Consider the following 17,741-nt stretch of genomic DNA (forward strand, 5'->3'; position numbering starts at 1 on the left):
AAGTGAAAGAAGTCAATCTGAAAAGGTGACATATGTATAATTCCAATTATCTGTCATGTAGACAGTAAAAAGATCAGTGATTTACAAGGATTTGGAAAGAGAAAGGAAGAATAAATACAAGAAGAACAGGGAATGTTTAGGAAAGTGACACTATTATTTACTACTAGAAGACCGGTGTTTGACATTCGTGCACTGGGAGGAAGGGTGTCCCTCACCCCGGCCTGCACCCTCTCACAGTCTGGGACCCCTTGGGGGACGTATGCCTGACAGCTTATGCCCAGTCCCCGTGAACGTCCCCTGAGGGGTCCTTAGCGCTGCCACAGAGGGGAGAGAGGCTCCCACCACTGCTGTTGCCCTTGCCAGTCTTGAGCCCGGCTTCTGAATGAGCAGTGCTCCCCCTGTGGAAGCACACTGACCACCAGGGGGCAATTCCTGCATTGAGTGTCTGCCCCCTGGGGGTCAGTGCACGTCATAGCGACCGGTCATTCTGCCATTTCGTTGATTTGCATATTAGCCTTCTATTATATAGGATGATAAGTAACAGTAGATACATGTCATTATGTACTTATCTAAATCCATAGAATGAACAACACAGAGTGAACCCTAATGTAAACTATAGACTTTAGTTAATAATAATGCATGTATATTATCTCATACATCATAAAAAACTATACCACACTAATTAATTCAAGATATTAAAAATAGGGGAGCCATGGCCAGTTCTGTTCAATGGTTAGAGCATTGGTCCACAGACTGAAGGATTACAGGTATGATTCCAGTCCAGAGCACGTACCTTGGTTGCAGATTTTATACCCAGAGCCCTGCAGGAGGCAAACAATTGATGTCTCTCTCTCACATCTTGTTTCTTTCTCTCTGTTTCTCCCTATATCTTCCACTCTCTCTAAAAATCAATGGAAAAAAATATCCTCAGGTGTGGATTAACAAACAAACAAAAAATAAATAAAAATAATAAAAATAGTGAAAATTGGGTACCATGAAGGGTATGTGGGAAATGCCTGTACTGCTTTATTCCTTTTTTTTTTTTCTAAATATAAAACCTCTATAAAAAATAAAGTCTAGCCCTGACCGGTTTGGCTCAGTGGATAGAGCATGGGGCTGCGGACTGAAGGGTCCCAGGTTTGATTCCAGTCAAGGGCATGTACCTTGGTTGTAGGCACATCCCCAGTGGGGAGTGTGCAGGAGGCAGCTGATCAATGTTTCTCTCTCATTGATGTTTCTAACTCTCTAGCTCTCTCCTTCTCCCTCTCCGTTCCTCTCTGAAAGAAAAAAAAATCAATAAAATATATTTAAAAAATAAAATAAAATAATAAAGTCTATTATTTAAAACAATTTTTGGCTGGATGACTTTTTTGCAATAATGTAATTATATTTTTAAAAATTCCTGATTATATTTTTAATGATCACCCAGTGTCAAGAAAACAGGCTCACAATTTTCTCTAGTGTTCATAACCAATCAGTTTAATTTCACAGAGTGGGATTTGACAATTCTCTAAGCTGACCTTTTACAAGTTGTTATAGAATCATGTTTTATTTTTATGCCACAAATATATAAATATATATTTTAATCAGCCAGATAGATACTTCACAGCATGCTGCATATGCAATATAATTAGTCCCATAAAAATGTTAAAATTCTCATTTTTATATCCTTATTGATCATTTAGTTTGATTAGAAATAATAATTTTTAAGTGTGAAGTACTCAAAAGACAACATTAAGTGGTTAAGTTTATCTTCTTTATACAGATTAATTTGTTTAAGTTTCAGGGACAGAGATTCATATGCATGAGCTATTTGTTTAAAGATTATGGATTTTTTTTACTAAATATAATAATTGGACCTTTTTGTGTGTTAATACTATTGGATCAATGACAAATTGAAACTCAGGATAATAGGATTAGTGTGTACTGTATATATGAGATTAATAAAGTTTTAACTGTATTTCTTTATTTTGGGTAATGCATTAGTAAGTTTTTATAGATGAACTGGAGACCCAATGCACGAAATTCGTGCAAGATTAGTCCTTCCTTTCCCTGGCTGCCGGCACCGGTTTCCCTCTGCCACCCAGGACCCAGGCTTCCTGACAGGCACCTGAGACCTGGGCTTCCCTTGCAGCCCAGCTTCGTCCCCAGAAGGTCATCTGGTCTAATTAGCATATTATGCTTTTATTATTATAGATATTTGTTAAAATATTAGGTAGAAAGGACATCATTTTGGATTAAAAGTTTCCATAAAAATGTATAACTATAATGCATGGTCACACTTTTGCCATATATTCAATTAATTACACATAGCTATGACATCTACAAATAGCTACTAATGACTCTTCACATTTAAAGAAAAAAGATACCTTTATAAATAAAATATATTTTGAAATAATTTCTGTGTGAACAAAGAAATAGTTTGTATAGCCAATGTAAGGCTAGGATTCTATATCTATTACTGATTTGGGCAGAATTAAGAAATATTGAGAGTGTTTAATATACTCCAGAATGATAACCTGGTTTCAAACATATTTATTCTAGCAACAAATTTTTCTTCTAGCCAAATAGATTTTGTTGTGTACAAAACAGACACATACATACACATGAATTACCACAGATTGATCAAACACAATGTATTTTGTGCCAGGTGCATTAAGGGAGACAACGAGGCACTTCAGTGGCTTTTACTGGCAGGTGTTTAATGAAAGGAACAAATAGAGGTACTGGTATGCTCCTGCTCCCATTTCAACCAAGAAAGCTCCATGTTCATCAGATCCGTATTTCACACTATCAAAGACAGTTACTTTTTGTAGCCCAATAAAGTGTGGGGATTTACTACACTAAACAAAACTAACAGAAGAATCATCCACAAAAAATAAAAATGGTAGTTTAAGCCAATGAATCATTTAGTTTGATTAGTACCATTTCTCACAGAAACCTCTTCTCGTCTGTATGCTAGTTTTATGTTAGTTATTAAAAACATAGGGTCAAACAAACAAAAATATTTTTGCTTTTGATCTTTTTTCACTCTGGAGTAAAATCTAGAAGACTAAAATATATGATGTGGAAATGGACCCACTTTATAAAGGAAATGAAAACAGTATTTTAGTACTGTCCTATGTTTTTGTGTATATTACTGATACGGAATTTTTGGACTGGAACCCGGATTCTTTGTCTGCCAGAATCGAAAAATGAATCCACGGGCAGAAAGTGGTATAGCAAAGGTGGAGATTTATTGAAGGATAAGTATAGACTTCCATGGGGAGAGGGAAAGAGTCTCACAGAATGGACTCCCAAGTAGGGAGGGGGAAAGGATCCCACTGAGTTCCTTTTCCCTATGGCTTATAAAGACTGCAAATCCTGGTGCCTTAACATCCCCTCTGATTGGTCACTATTCCCTTTGACTGGTTACTGTAGTAACTCCTAGCATCAAAGGTTGAAACTCATTTGGGACATGTGAGGTTCTCCCCCCCCAACCCCCCTCCTTCCTTCCTTATTGTTTTCCTACTCCCTTTGGGCTTTCTTCCTCTCCTTCTGAATGAAGGACTTACTTCTCTTTATTCTGTAAATATAGACCTTTTGCTGCTCCCACCTTCCTCATTCTATGGAAATGTACCTCTTGCAGCTTTCCAGCTCCCCCATTCTATGAAAGTATACCTTCTGCTGCTCTACAGCCCTGTGCTTCCTTCATGGTCCCCCTAATTTCCAAAATTTCTAATATTTCCTAAACCTGTCCTATTTCACCCCTAAAATTCCTATTTCATTACCTTCTCTAAGATCGAACCTGCAGCCTAGGTATATGCCCTGACCTGGAATTGAACCCTGATCTTGTTGTTGTACGGGAATATGATCCAACCAACTGAGCCACACAGACAGGGCCTTTATATAAACTTCCAGTGGTTGGATAAGAAAAACTACATGTCTTATGGTTGCCCAAGACACATCTCATAAATAACTCCTATTGCTCATTATAATTGCCACCTACCAATCTGGAGTGGTTTCCCTTTCTTTGGTCTCCCATGGCTCCATGTGAGTACAGGGTCAATTCAAATTATGCCCGGGAAGCTCCCGAAGAAAGAGTGGACCTGAAATAGCCTAAAGGCCTTTTAATATATGTAGGTTATTTATCTCCAAGCATACATTATAGCCTCATATATTTGTGTTTTTATACTTCTCCTTTCCTTTGTTTAGAACAGTGGTTCTCAACCTTGGCTGCACATTAGAATCACCTGGGAGTCTTTTTAAAATCCTGATTTCTGGACCTCATCCTCCGGAAATTCTGTTTCTTTGTTATGGGGTGGGGCCACAGCATTAGTAACAAAGAAACAGAATTTCTGGAGGATGAGGCCCAGAAATCAGGATTTTAAAAAGATTCCCAAGTGATTCTAATGTGCAGCCAAGGTTGAGAACCACTGGTTTAGAAAGTCCTTTTATGATTTCCATCTGTCAAATTATAGCTAGGTTTTCTGTTTTTGAATTAAAAAAAAAACCCAAAAAACATCCTGGGTCAATCTAAAACTTTCAAAAAGGAGATATCTTCTCTCATTTGCCACAGAGAAACTTTTATATATAATACTTACATTTTATTATAATTACCTTATATTCGTTTTAAGTTTGTAGGGAATTTTGGGATAATTTTATAGACCCCAAATTTATTTAATAACTCCTTATGTAACTGGATAATTAAGGGTCCATGCTGCCTGCCACTACTTGAGCCAATTAAGCAGATACAGGGTTGAATCATATACGACCATTTATTTCAATACTGCCAGCAGTATGGCAGTATGGGAGAGCAGCAGGTCATCCACAAAAATCTGCTCTCTCACCCTCCATAAACTAGCTGCTTATATCGGGTAGGAAGAAGATTACATGGGGAAGTAGGGTTTACAGGCATGGGGAGCTAGGGGCTGGAACTAGGGGGGTGGGACTGCATTATTTGGGCAACAAGGTTGTTAATCTTTCCATGAGAATAGATAGTTATTGAATGAGAATAGACCAAATTCCAAGGTTGACTCCCAGGTCCTGGGCACATACAACTCTCAGCCAGGTTAGAATGTCCTTTCTTTAACCAACACAAGGCAATCATGGTTAACAGAGCATGATTAATATTTCCCATAACCATAGCTAGTCCCAAATATTCTATTTTTGCCCCAAACACTTATAACTGAAATGTAGATCTACTTGTAAGAGGCAAAGAAAGCAGAATTATCCATAGAGTTCTTACATGCTAAATAGTGTTCTCCAAAATATGTTGCACATCTATGAATGGCATCACAGCAGCATCTTACTTAGAAAACAAGATCACCAGGTTCAGACAAGTCATGTGACCTTCCCTTAATTCTGTTTATGTTGTAATGTAGTGACAGGGGGAATTTTTTGGACTTGAAACACATGGTGTTCCCCTGAGCAGGATGGTCTCCTGGACTCTTTGTCCATCAGAGTGGAAGAATGAAACCACAGACAGAAGATGGTATAGCGAAGGTGGACATTTATTGAAGAACAAATAGAGACTCCCACTTGGGGAGGGGGAAAGAATTTCACAGCACAGACTCCCAGGTGGGAAGGGAGAATGAGTCCCACACTGAGTCCCTTTTACTTAAGGTTTATAAAGGCTACATGGGATGTGTGAGGCTCTCCTCCCTCATTGTTCTCCTATTCCCTCTGGGCTTTCTTCCTCCTTCTTTATTTTGTAAATATAGACCTTTTGCTACTCCCAGTTCCCTTATCTTATGGAAATGTAACGACTGCCTCTCCCAACTCCCTTGTCTTATGGAAATGTAACTTGCCTCTTTGCAGCCTGTGCTTTTTCCATGGACCCTCTTAATTTTAAAAATTCCCTAAACCTGCCTATTTCACCCCTAAAATTTCTTATTTCAGTAGTAGTTCATATCTGAGGGTGAGACCAGAAGCAGATTGTCAATGCAAGAGATTGGGATAGAAATGATAGGTATTAATAAACGACAAGTATAATTCATAATTAGCTTAAGACAACTAATCAGATTTTTACATGACATTACAAATGTCTATATTATTAGTGTTTCTTATGCACAGCAGATCATGTCTCTTTTTGTAGAAGGTTGGAGAATATAGACATAACATAGCTCTGAAAAAAGTCCAGTTTGGGAAACTCTCATGATTGTCCAGTTACAAAACAAAAGCAGTTCTGATGAACATATTGATAGAGGTTGAGGAAAGTTAAGATAAGATTTGATATTGTTTTAAAAATGTAAGCATGTGTTTGAAGAATGCAGGAGATGTCAAGAGTGATTCCCAGATCACTGCATTTGAAATTAGACTATAGCTTCATTAATTTAAAAGTGGGTTATAAAAGAGATACATATCTGGAAAAATAAATGCAGTGGTTTATATTTTGAGGCAATATAGAGAATATATTATTAAGAAACTGTTGGGTACACAAATCTGATTCTTTAAATAGGCAGTTTAAAAAATATCTACAAATTGGTAATAAGGAAAGTCATGATATAAATGGGATTACCTACAGGGAAATTATTTTCTTCTTCTTTATTATTATTATTATATTTTAGACATCATCCTCAAAATCTTGTCTTGAGAACCTTCAGTATGGGTGAACAAATAAAGGGGAATGAGTCTGCAATAAGAAAAAGGGTAAATTTTTAAAAAAAGTAGAGGACAGAGAGGTCAATGATGTCAAACACAACTGACATGAAAACAGAAAAACATCTGGATTTACCAATGAAAAGAGGATTATTGGCCTAAAACAAATGGCTGCTCTGAGGAAAACCTAGTTATCTCCACAATTTAGGATATATTTGCTGGGAAATTGGATTCAGGATTCTGAGTCATATATACATTTTCTCTGATTCTTCAAGTATGTAGTACTTTCAACTTGAATCTGTACTCAAATATCTAATGTTTTTCCCCCAGAGGGAAGCAATGATCTCCTCCAATTTATTGTACTGAATTAATATCTAAATAGGGACTAAGCAAAAACAAACAGAAAACCTCATACACCCAGACATCAGCATGGTGATTATCAGAGGGAATAGAGATGGGGAGAGGTAGAAGAAGGTAAAGGAGGGATAAATGGTGATAGATGGAGACTAGACTATGGGTGGCGAACACACAATACAATCTATACATGATGTATTATAGAATTATACACTTGCAACCTATTTAATTAACCAACTTAACCCCAATAAATGTAATAAAATATTTTTTAAATGTAAATAAGTGAGAATTTAGGTACTTTTTCACCACCAATTATTCTGAAACCTGAACTCTCTCCACCAGTCTTGATCATGATTTGATCACCAGAGCATCTGCTTCAGTTGTTCTTGAATCTAAAGCCCGTGTTAGCACTATGACTCTGTAAAACAGCTGAAGCTTCAACTCAGAGGCAGCATAATCCTCTTTTACCTTTTAACTTAGAGTAATGAATTCGAAATACAAATGCCAAGAATGCCTATCATGTTGATCATGCTTTCAGATGTAATTAGACATTCTACTACAGGACCAGTGATGAAGGCTTCTATGGTTTACAATTTTGACAGTTACTTCATTCCATTGATTCTTTGCATGCAAGACCTTAATGCTAGCTATTATTCAAAATCACTTTATTCCATGTCTAAAATGAATTTTCACACATCTTTCTCTATATTTTGGTTTTGTGGCTCTTGCTCCAAATGTGTTATTTGTTTATCATAGCAAAAGCTTAGTCTCCAAGCTGTATAGATGGTCACTTTAAAAAAAGGCCTTAGCAAGTAAATAAAATAAAATAATATATATGTCTACAGAGATTTTCAGCCTTCAAGTTCACATGGAATATCTTTAATATAGTAACCCTCTTTTGCTTTGCACATACTTAACTCTTGTCTAGATACTTAAATCTAAATCATGCTTTTCCTGAAGGGCACTGGTTCTAATCCTGTAATTTTCTGAAGTTTCTTTTGGTTGTCAACTGCAATTCTAGTAATTATCATACTCAAATTCACAAAATAATTTTCTCTTAAACTGTAATATCAATAAGTTAGCAGTTATGATGATTGTACTCATGTATATAGAGTGAATTAATTCATCTATGTTTTCAATCTTGTGTTTACAGTCTTAGAAGATAGATCCAAAACTACAGATTCAAAAAAAATTACATATGAAATCACCTTGGTGTGATCCTAATGTTATGTTCTGATCATGGCAGTGAAAAATGCTCTCACAGAAGCCTTTTGATAGATACATTTAAAGCCACAGGGCTGTTAAGCCTAGGTCCAAGGTTTATTGAATGATGATTCTAGCCTTAAGAATAGTTAATTTATAATTTCTCTTTTCTATAGTGTGCTGTAGAACAAACATTGTTACTGATAATGTTCTGCATAAAAAATAAATTTAAAACAGTTAATATTTTATGTTCTAAAATATATTTTTACTGATTTTAAAGAGGAAGGGAAAGGTAGAGAGAGATAGAAACATCAATGATGAGAGAGAATCATCGATCAGCTACCTCCTGCATGCCCCCTACTGGGGATCAAACCAGCAACTCAGGCATGTGTCCTGACTAGGAATTGAACCTTGACCTCCTGGTTCATCAGCTGAGCCACATCAGCTGGGCAAAAAGAGCTAATGTTTTAAAATAATGTTTCCTTAATATAACTTTTATTATGAATATTTAGAATTAGGACTATACTAGTGAACATAGTTAGGCGTCCCACTCTTCTGAGAGTTTTCCATGTAGGGAATCTCTATCATGTTTAGGAATAAAATTATCTATTTTGTTTCCTAAATTAATAATATTTATAATTCCTATATTGACCATATTTATATTCTTATCAAAGCATGCTTGTTCAAGCATGAGAGGCTTGATTATCCCAATTCAAGTTCATGGCAGGACGTAACCTTTGTTCTCTTTGTGCCTCAAAGGGAAAATAAATATCTTTGCCCTTTAATTAGGTCCTAACATACCTGTGGCTCTCTGAATATATCAATTTCATTATTATTATGTAGAATACAAAGTAATAGCTGAATGATAAATCAGGTTTGGGACTGGGATTACTCATGGAAAATTTTTCTTAAAATTTAACAGAATCCTACATGTATTCACTGCAAGTATATGGCAATTTCGGAAATATTCTCAATATTTTAACAGGTAACAGCAGTCCAAAAGCAGTTACATTTTCTATAAAAAAACAGTCTCTGTGTAGTTCCAAAGGCATACTCTTTGTTACCCTCAACCAAGGATAATTTTCCATGGCTATGTAGACCGATTGGAAGGGAGGAGGAGATACAGAAAGAGAGAAGCACCGATGTGAGAGCGACACGTCGATTGGTTGCCTCCCACATGAGCTGTGACCAGGGCAGGGATCAGATGGAGTCTGTAACTGAGTATGTGCCCTTGACTGGTATCAAACCCGGGATCTTTCAGTCCATGGCCTACACTCTATCCACTGAGCTAAACCGGCTAGGTGGGGCCATACTCCTGTGAGGACTCTCTTCCTGGTTCATAGCCAGTGCTTCTTGCTGTTGCCACACATGGTGGAAGGAGCAAGGGATCTCTATGAGGCCTCTTCTACGAAATCTAATCCCGTCCATGAGGGCTCCATCCTCATGACATAAGTACTTCCCATAGATTCCATCTCTTAATAGCATCACATCAGTAGAACAAAGATTGTTACTGATAATGTTCTGCAAAAAAAAATAAATTAAAAAGAGTTAATATTTTATTTTTTAAGATTTTATCTTATGAATTTTGAGAAGACAAAAGATTCTAATTATAGCAACATGTAATTTATATAGGCATTTCATTTCAGCCTGTCATTAAATTGAGGGAAACTATTACAACGGCAAAACTATTACAATGAATAACACAATGGATAGTTCCATTAAAAAGTCGTTGCTTCAGGTCTTTAGCCCATTTTTTAAAAAAATTGGATTGTTTGTCCTCCTTTTGTTGAGTTGTATGTGGACTTTGTATATTTTGGAAATTAACCCTTTATTGGAATATCATTGGCAAATATGTTCTCCCACACAGTGGGTTCCCTTTTCAATTTGATGCTGGTTTCTTTTTGTTGTTGTTGTTAATTTTCACCCAAGGATATTTTTCCATTAATTTTTAGGGAGAGTGGAAGAGAGAGGGAAAGACAGAGAGCAACATCAACATCGATTGGTTGCCTCCTGCATGAGCCCTGACCAGGGCCCGGGGCAGGAGGAGCCTGCAACCAAGGTACATGCCTTGACAATAGTCGAACCCAGGACCCTTTTGTTTGCAGGCCAATGCTCTATCCACTGAGCAAAACTGGCTAGGGCAATGCAGTTTCTTTTTCTGTGCAGAACCTTTTAATTTTTATGTAATCCCATTTGTTTTTTCTTTTCAATTTTTTTTCTTGCTCTAGGTAATGTATCAGTGAAAATTCTGCTCTGTGAGATATCTGATATTTTGCTGCCTGTGGTTTCTTCTGAGATTTTTATGGTTTCACAACTTACATTAAAGTCTTTATATCTATTTTTGAGTTATTCTTGTGTATGGTGTAAGTTGGTGGTCTAGCTTCACTTTTTTTTTGTATGTGTCTGTCCAGTTTTCCCAACACCATTTGTTGAAGAGATTATCTTTACTCCATTGTATGTTCTTGCCTCCTTTGTAAAATATTAATTGACTGTAATGAAATGGGTTGGTTTCTGGGTTCTCTGTTCTGTTCCATTGTTCTATATGCCTGTTTTTGTGCCAGTACCAGGCTGTTTTGATTACAGTGGCTTTGTAGTATAGCTTGATTGATATCCAGCATTGTGATCCCTCCAACTTTGTTCTTTTTTCTCAAGATTTCTGTAGCTCTTCAGGGTATTTTTCTTCCATATAAATGTTGGACTATTTGTTCTAGATCTGTGAAATACGTTGTTGGTAGTTTAACAGGGAATGCATTGAATCTATAGATTGTTTTGGCCAGTATGGACATTTTAATGATTTTAATTCTACCAATCCATGAATACAGTATGTTTTTCCACTTGTTTATATCTTTTTCTATCTCTTTTTTCAATAGGAGCAGAGTAGATAGGGTCAATGAGGGGGAGGAGGAAGGGAACATCCGTAATACTTCAAACAATAAAGATAAATTTAAAAAAATTATCTTACAGCTATTTCTAGAATTCTAAGTATTGATGATATACCTTCAAAAAGCAATGTGTATCTGTTATATTACTGAAACATATTTATGATTTATGTAATCTGTTTGAAGAAGTTCTGTATCCAGTTTAAGGGGGCAAAGTCAGTGTGCAAATTATATTGCTCTCTGTAACCCAATATAGCAACCTTTTTTGTAACATCATTTTTCAAAAAAATAGGTTTCATTGATGTGAGGAGTGCTAGAAGAGCAATCAGTACAATTTAAAAGCACTCATTTTCTCTATTTAAAAGGTGAAAAATTTTGTACTTGAGTGGAAATTAATCTATCTTGGAAAAATATGGTACTTAATGAGACACAAAACAATGTTTTTAAAAGATATCAATGCATGAAAGCCTTTTATCAGCATGGGTTCTAATTTATTACTGACAATTTGATATTTTAAGCTTTAATATTTAATGAATGTAAATGTTTGCATGCTTATAAATTTTCTCTTTGAAAATATTTTTTATACAAGAAATCAATGCGAATTTTGAATTAAGAAATAGAAGTATTTAAACCATCATAGGTCATATTCCATATAAATAAAAGCTAAATTATAATATTTTAAAATTCCATTGTATTGTATTGATTTGAAGAAAAAAATCAGTAAATACATTTAGCAAACATAATATAAGACTGGAGAATACCCATAAGCTAGTTTAGTCTAAAATTACTGCATTAAAATATTCCATATCTTTTTAAAGCAACTTTATTGACACATTCTTTATGATTATTAATTAATGACTGTTGTGTTTCTTTAATGAAAAAAAAGATATCATAACAAGATTAAAGCATATTTATTTCAAAGAGGATCAAGTAGAACTGATATAAATGATGATCTAGAGTCAACATTTATCAAAATATGCAAGCACTTGACTCTATAATATATTTTTGAATAGTCTAAAATGAGAACTGAATTTGTATTACATGACAAGTCTATCATTAACATTTACTGAGTGTTATCACACACTAGATTCTGCTTTATGTGTCTTACATACACTGGCACATGATCTGTAAACAACCACTGTGAGATAGTCTATTATAATCTCACTAGAGGCCTAGTGCACAAAAATTTGTGCACTCGGGGAGGTTCCTCAGCCCGGCCTATGCCCTCTTGCAGCCTGGGACCCCTCGGAGGATGTCCCCCTGCTGGCTTAGGCCTGCTCCCTGGGGGATTGGGTCCAAGCTGGCAGCCAGACATCCCTCTAGGAGCCTGGCAGCCTTCGGGGGATGTCCACTTGCCAGCAGGGAGCAGACCTAAGCTACAGTCAGACATCCTTAGTGCTGCTGAGGAGGCGGGAGAGGCTCCCACCACCACCGCTGTACTGGCAGCCATCAGCCTGGCTTGTGGCTGAGCAGAGCTCCCCCTGTGGGAGCACACTGACCACCAGGGGCCAGCTCCTGCATTGAGCGTCTGCCCCCTGGTGGTCAACTGTGTGTCATAGTAACCAGTCATTCCCAGTCTTTCTGCTATTAGGGTCAGTTTGCATATTACCCTTTTATTATATAGGATAGAGGCCTGGTGCACAAGTGGGGGCCAGTTGGTTTGCCCTGAAGGGTGTCCCGGATCAGGGTAGGGGTCCTGCTGGGGTGCCTGGCCAGCCTGGGTGAGGGGCTGATGACTGTTTTCAGACTGGCCACACCCCTTTTAGGGTGGGGGGGTCCCCACTGGGGTGCCGGGTCAGTCTGGGTGAGAGGCTGAGGGCCATTTTCAGTGGTCCCCGGAGATGGAAGCTCCCACCCTCTCCTTTTTTTCTTTTTTTTTTTTATTCTGGGATTTATTTACCTTCTATAATTGAAACTTTGTAGCCTTGAGAGGAGCTTGGAGCCAGCCAGGGCAGGCGGGAGGGAAGCCTCCTGCTCGCTTCAGCTCCATGGCCACGGCTGGCTGAAAGCAGGTATCTGGGGTTTATTTACCTTCTATAATTGAAACTTTGTTGCTTTAAGTGGAGCTCAGAGCCGCTGCAGCAGGCAGGAAGCTTGGCTTTCTCCATCATTGGGGCAACCAAACCTCCTGCTTGCTCCAGCTTCGTGGCTGCCGGCTGTCATCTTGGTTGGGTTAATTTGCATATAGTTGCTCTGATTGGCTGGTGGGCATGGCTTAAGGCATAGCAAAGGTATGGTCAATTTGCATGTTTGTCTTTTATTAGTGTAGATTTCTATAGACTAGGAAACTGAGGCTGGAAGAAACTAAGTAACTGCTCAAAGAACACAGCCATTAAATGTTCAAACTGGAACTTAAATAGAAGAATCTGGATCCCAAGTCTGGGTTTTGCCTCATTATGCTATCCTGTCTGCAAAGAGTTCAGATCTTGGGGTATTATTAGGAAGCTTTCCGATTGACAAATCACTTCAACTCTTTTCCTAGCATGATATGACTTAAGAAGAGTGTTTATTTTACATTTCTCCAACAAATATTTTATTTTCTTCTATCAACCTTTGCATTCTCAGCTTATATTTTTTAAGGGGGCTTACAATTATGCCCTTATCTAATTTTACTCCTGAAAATTAACTCCAAATAACTTAGACATTCTCTTCACCACACAGAAAGCAAAACGTCCTGGAGGCCTTTTAACTTAATTTTCTGTTTCAACTATTATTGAGCCAACATAGTGGGAGCAAGAAGACAAGTGAGAATTTATGTTATCATTGTAATTATTTTTCACCTTTGGAAATATCTGAAAAAGCAGTTATAGATGTCATGAAGAGATGTTACTTCTGAAAAGATCCAATTGTGCCAAATATCTGAAGACTAGATTCACAGTTCAATAAAGATAAAGGTAGCCTATTTCAAACACTTTGAATTATATTTTACCACATCTGAGAGACTGGTATTTTGGACATATTTTAACTAATTTTATCAAGGTGGAATCTTCTCTGAGTGAATTTAATAATTATTCAAAATAATTTTAAGTATCAATTTTAAGGATAGAGAAGCTGACCTATTCAAAATTACTTCCAGTACTGAAATATACTTTCTTCCCATAAAATGTTCAATCAAGTTTAATAAATTAAGAGATGATAAATTTTGAGGTAAATCCTAAGAATGGCAATATTCTACACATTAAAGTGTCAAGTAGGACAGTGACTAAACACAGAGCAGCTGTAGCCATAATTCAAAGGTGACTAATTGGAATTTAGAGCTTTTGAATGGGAATTGGACATCTATAGGGCAACAACATTATCTTAATTTCAAGGACAGAGAAGACTCCAGGTGACTTTTGAGTTCAATTTATCTTTTCTTCACATATTGGAAAAATATGCTTTGAGTTAATGTGTACAAGACTAATTAAGCTTGATAATGTTTTTTCTTCTTCAGTATCTATATAGTCTTTTATTAAAATTAAATGATAGAAGATAATTGGCTTCATTCTGCATCTTTTGAAAGAGACTAGCAGTAAAAATACTGTTGAGCATTTTTATCAATTTGAAGTCAGATAATCTCCAATACATTCTCCTCATATGCTTGATACAATGCAGATTTCTGGACATATTGATGACTTCTAATCTCTCAGGGTGGAGTCCTGTCATCTTTTTTTAATTTTATTTTATTTTTTATTTCAAAGAGGAAGGGAGAGGAGAGAGAGAGAGAAATATCAATGATGAAAGAGAATCATTGATCAGCTGCCTGCTGCTTGCCCCACACTGGGGATGGAGTCCACAACCCGGGCATGTGCCCTGACTGCGAATCGAACCATGACCTCCTGGTTGATAGGTTGATGTTCAACCACTGAGCCACACCGGCCAGGCAGCCACAGCTATTTATGGTGGTAGTTAAATTCTATTTTTTTCCTAAGGCATGAAAATTGTATTTTTCTCAGTTTATCTAAGTTTTGTGATAGCTCTGTGAATGGGATGCCTGCTGATTTATTTCCTATGAGCTCCATGATTAATTGCCATATTCAAAGTTCACAGAATGTATATCACTTGCTGAATTCTGATTAGCACGTTTATCCCACTTAAGTAAACATTATGCACATTTGCATTAGTTAAATAAAGCAAGTGGACTCAATTGTCTCAGCCTCTTTCTGTTTCTGCTGATATCAAACTCCATGAAAAGAAGCCTTCTCTCCTATATTTCTCAACTTGAAAAGAAAGCTATGCAAAGATAATTTTATTTTTTTAAGGTTCTGACATTTCTCTGCCAATCTACACTTTGTGTCATGAGGAAAGGGGTGCTTTGGGTCTGAAGGTGTGTGCAGATGTAATTCAGAATTCCATTTGCTTAACGTCGAATCATCAACTACTTTATTAATTGGTGCATGGTGGCAGATATATTCACCAGAGCATTAATGTCAGTAAGTACAAGACCTCAGATTCTTAGAGCCGTGGTCAGCAAACTGTGGCTCGAGAGCCACATGCGGCTCTTTGGCCCCTTGAGTGTGGTTCTTCCTAAGCCTTAGGAGTACCCTAATTAAGTTAATAACAATGTACCTACCTATATAGTTTAAGTTTAAAAAATTTGGCTCTCAAAAGAAATTTCAATCGTTGTACTGTTGATATTTGGCTCTGTTGACTAATGAGTTTGCCAACCACTGGATTAGAGGATGTTGTTTAGTTTTATTTTTCTCTCTCTCTCTCTAGAAACCATGTGTTTATTTTATTTTATTTTATTTTATTTATTTTATTTTATTTTATTTTATTTTTTACTCCAGAGTGTGAATGGCTTTTATTACATCTTAGTACAATAACCAATTTCAAGTATCTTACTTTGTTTTTTATTTCCTGCTGCCTATATTCCATGATCATTTCTTTTAAATTAGTGTCTGTTTCACTTGCAAGCAATATAAACAAGTTGTATATAAAATTATGATAATAGTAATGATAAGTATATATTAAAAGTTTACTGAGAAATTCACAAAATTAAAGGAAAATCTGAACATTATCATTTCTGGAAAAATTATAATTAAAGTATCTTCTGGGTTCCCATAGTAAGAAAATGACTTTTTCGGTGTATCATCTAGTCCAATCAATGTTTTTGACGTATTCTCTGACTTGCACTGAAATGCCCATATCATTTATTTATTCCAAGTTGTAATCATGTATCAATGTATCGATTAGGTAGGATCATATATAGTCATATAGGATCAGCTGAAGGCAGAATGGTTGCATGTGATCAGCTGAACATTCTAGACAAGCCCGGGTCCATCTTGGCATTTCTGTTTCAAATGCAGGCATGTAGAAATGTCGGGACCTGCCATATGTCCTATGCCAGCCTATATTCCAATTTCATTTATCTAGACATTTATCTAGACATAGCCTTTCACCAATGCTGCACCATTATCCTCACACCACAGTAGACTTTACAGGGAGATGGACTGCCATATGTTTCGTGGTACGCTCTCGCAAACAATTTCTCTCACGGTGACCCTACTCCATGATTTGTAATGACTTCACCTGAATCCAATCCCCTAAAAAAGCTCCTTTACCAGCTCTTTCAAGTGTTGTTAGGCTTTTACTATTTCCCATATCACATGTTTTAACTTATATTTCCTCTTTTCTCAGCATGCCTTGATATAATAGTAAAACTTTCTACTTGATTACTATAGAAGGGTAAAAAAATGATTCTCATTAAAGTTAATGATGTGATCATATTAATTAATTCAATTAAATAAAATAAACATTCCTTTAAGATGTTCGACAGATATTATGGGCTTCTTTGGCTAGTTATTGTGCTCTGCTATCCCTATGATTAAGTTCACAATCACATTAGTGTCCTCATATTATGTTTTGTCCCAGAACTCTGGATGTGAAATAGGGCATAGCATATTCCTCACCTGTTGGAAACCCAAGTCTCTGGAGTTCATCAGACTTCTTGGATCTCACTTTTAGAAAAGCAAGGTATATACCCCTTCTGAGTGGCGCTCCATTTTCATACCCTCTGATAGTATTTCTTCCATGGCCTAGGGAATTTGAATCAGGAGCACTATAAACTTTTATACAAGTTTTCTTAAAGGTATTACTAAGTATACCAGGATCTTGATGTTTGAAGCACAAATATCAATAATATGACACTGTTATTTTCAAAAATTGTAACAGCACAATCTTATCCTAAAACAGTGGATCTCATGGGGAAGTATGAATTATAGCAATGAAAAACACATGTTGATGTGAAACACACTATAATTTTCACATATGTATAAAGCACAATATAGAAACTAGACCACCAACTTACACAATACACAAAAACAAACTCAAAATGGATAAAGTACTTAAACATCCTATCTAATAATAGGCAAACATGGTAATTGACCTTACCTTCGCTATGCCCCCCATTGGCTAATCAGCATGATATGCAAATTAAGCATCAACAAAGATGGTGGTTAATTTGCATACATAGGCTCCAAGCAGCAGAGGTTAAGACTGAAGGCGGCTCCGGCCAGAGCGAAGGCCTGGGTCCTGAGTGCCAGAGGAAACCTGTGCCAGCAGCCAGGAGAAGGGAAGGCCTATTGCATGAATCTCTTTGTGCAACAGGCCTCTAGTAGATAAATAGCCATAAAAATCTTGGAAGAATCCATAGGTAGCAAATTATCAGACACATGTTGTAGCAATATCTTTACTGATACAGCTCCAGCAGTGGTCAGCAAACTGCGGCTCATGAGCCACATGCGG

The sequence above is a fragment of the Myotis myotis genome, unplaced genomic scaffold (assembly GCF_014108235.1).
Source record: "Myotis myotis isolate mMyoMyo1 unplaced genomic scaffold, mMyoMyo1.p scaffold_m19_p_7, whole genome shotgun sequence".
NCBI classification, from domain to species: Eukaryota; Metazoa; Chordata; class Mammalia; order Chiroptera; family Vespertilionidae; genus Myotis; species Myotis myotis.